This window comes from Bison bison, unplaced genomic scaffold (assembly GCF_000754665.1).
Source record: "Bison bison bison isolate TAMUID 2011002044 unplaced genomic scaffold, Bison_UMD1.0 scf7180017864218, whole genome shotgun sequence".
In the NCBI taxonomy this organism is placed as follows: Eukaryota; Metazoa; Chordata; class Mammalia; order Artiodactyla; family Bovidae; genus Bison; species Bison bison.
Genome location: NW_011494790.1, coordinates 4,531,645 through 4,534,521, shown reverse-complemented (window position 1 = coordinate 4,534,521; position 2,877 = coordinate 4,531,645). Strand labels below are relative to the sequence as shown.

General features: G+C 40.9%; 1 protein-coding gene across 1 annotated transcript in view; it reads left to right on the top strand.

The window, feature by feature from the left end:
* The window catches only part of SGTB (small glutamine-rich tetratricopeptide repeat (TPR)-containing, beta), a 48,567-nt gene that overhangs the window by 5,495 nt on the left and 40,195 nt on the right, over positions 1–2,877 (top strand). The gene's annotated exons all lie outside the window — the stretch shown is intronic.

Here is a 2,877-nt window from a genome sequence, read left to right as displayed (position 1 = left end):
TGCCATACTACTACCCACCCCTTTCCCCACTGAACTAGTGCCTACTTTTTTTGTCTCCCTTTTGTTGGAAAAACTTTTGAAAGAATTGTCTGTACTTGCTTTCTGCAATTCCTCTCCTGTCCTTTCTTAAACTCACCTCAGATAGGCCTTTGCCTCCATCTGTCCACTCAAACGGTTCTCATCAATGTCGTCAGTGATTTCTGTGGTATGTAGTTCAAGTGGTCAGTTTTCAGTCTTCATCTCCCTTAGCAGTCTCTGATAAAATTGATGATGGCTCCCTCATTCCCTCTCCCTCCTTATGCTTTATTCTCTTGGCTTCCAGGATACCTCATACTCTTCTTGGTGTTCTTCTGATCTCATTGTATGCTCTTTTTCTGTCTCCTTTGCTGATTCTTCTTCTTTCCCCTGACCTGGAATATACTAGTATACCAGTATATGGAATATACTGGTAGCTCAGCTGGTAAAGAATCTGCCTGCAATGCAGGAGACCCTGGTTTGATCCTGGGTTGGGAAGATCCCCTAGAGAAGGAATAGGCTACCCATTCCAGTATCCTTGGTCTTCCCTGGTGGCTCAGCTGGTAAAGAATCGGGCTGCAGTGCGGGAGACCTGGGTTTGATCCCTGGATATATCCAGGGCCCAGTGCTTGATCTTCTTCTCTTCATTATCTGCACTCACTTTGCTGGTGTTATAGTTCAGCCTCTTGGCTTTAAGTATCCTTTTTTAATATGTTGATATCTGTCAAATGTATACCCTCAGCCCAGACCTTTCTTCTGAACTCCAGGCTTCTACATCCAGCTGCCTACTAGCTATCTTCATTTGTATGTCTAACAGGCATCTCAAGTTGAATATTTCCAAAACTGAACTCCTCCCACCCAAAATCTGTTTTATTTCACAACTTCCCTAACTCAGTTCCCTAATTCCATCTTTTCAGTTGCTTAGGCTAAAAGTTTTCTTATCATTGTGAACTCTTCTCTCTTAGACGCTGCATCTAATTATTCAATAAATCCTGTTGGCTGTCCCTTCCAAATATATCTTGACATTTTCCCACCTCCACCAATATCACCTATGGATAGAACTAAGTACTTATTTACGGTGATGGCCTCTAACTGGTCTCTCTGCTTCTATATTTGCTGCTTCATTGACTCTTCTTAATGCAGCCACCAGTGATCCTTTAAAACAGACTATGTCAGATCTATGTCAGTTCGTAGACTCCTTGTCTTTCTCACTTGGCTTTAGTCAAATTAGCTTTCTCACTCTGAATGCACCAAATCCTCTTTCCTAAAGGCTTTTGCAGGGACTTCTCTGGTGGTACAGTGGTTAAGACTTTACCTTCCACTGCAGGGGGTGTGGGTTGATCCCGGATTTGGAAGCTGGGATCCCCACATATCTCGGGGCCAAAAAACCAAAACATAAAATGGAAGCAATGTTGTAACTAATTCAACAAAGACTTTAAAATGGTCCATATCAAATAAATAAATAAAGACTTTTGTTACATCTGTTTTCTCTGCCTAGCATGTTCTTCCCCTGGATAACGGTAATATCCCCATCTCCAGGTCCTCTTTTCTGAATGAGGCCTTCGCTGAGCACTCCATTAAACCTGGAGCCCGCTTCCCTCCTCTGCCTTCTGCATTCCCATCCTTTTTGCCCTGCTCTACTTTTTTATCATTTTTTGTTTACAGTCTTTTTCTCCATGTCCCAGTAGAATGACAGCCCTGAGAGGTCAGGAGTTTTTTCTGTTCACTGTTATATAAAAAGGGCCTGAGACATGATAGGTGCTCAATAAATATTTGCTGAATTGAACTGATGAATGAAATCCAGTGATCCTGGGCATCCTAGTTAGTCTGTATCTTAATTTCTAATAGGTGGAGTTCTTTTCCCCTTCATCTAATAGATGTGTCAAAAGAATTAGAAGTGGTGATGGCAGGTGTTTGGCATATGGAAGCTTTAGTATAAGGTGCTTTATAGATGGGATGTGGTATCATTGAATAGAATTCTTTGCTTGTCCTTATCATCATCAGTCTCAGACTCTTACTGTTTGGTGTAAGAGTGGAGCAAACTTGTATACAGAGTCTCTCTAGATTTTTATGATTTATTCCTGAAAGGAGGACCATATGTAATAATTCCTGTTTCATAAATGAGAATCGAGGTAAAAGTGAGATAAATTGTTGTACCCAGGTTATTAGATTTTTATTTTCTGGATTAATAATGATAATGAGAGTCCTGAGTTCCAAGGCTGTGGTGGCTTTTTTTTTTCACTAAACCATATGTCTCTCTAAATATGTGTTAGTGTTGAACACTAAACATTTTGGCAGCAAATTTACTTATTAAAACAACTGTGCTTACTTTAATGTGGAATCTAAAACAGTCAAATGCGTAAAAATAGAGGGCACGGTGGTGGTTGCCAGTGCTGGGGTATGAGCAAATGGGGAAGTAATGGTCAAAGGGTACAGTGTTTCAGCTATACTAAATAAATACGTTCTGGAGATCTATTCAGCAGAGGGCTAACTGGATTGTACTTAAAATTTGGTAAGAGAGTCAGCCATAAAAAGGAACAACTTTGAGTCAGTTCTAGTGAGGTGGATGAACCCTGTTGTACAGAGTGAAGTAAGTCAGAAAGAGGAAAACAAATGTTGCATGTATATGGAGCCTAGAAAATTGGTACTGATGAATCTATTTGCAGGGCAGGAATAGAGACACAGACATGAACAGACTTGTGGACACAGCAGAGGAAGGAGAGGGTGGGACAAATTGAGAGAGTAACATTGAAACATGTATATTTCCATATGTAAAATAGACAGCTAGTGGAAAGTTGCTATATAACACAGGGAGCTCAACCTGGTGCTCTGTGACAAATACGGGGGTGGGCTGGGATCGGG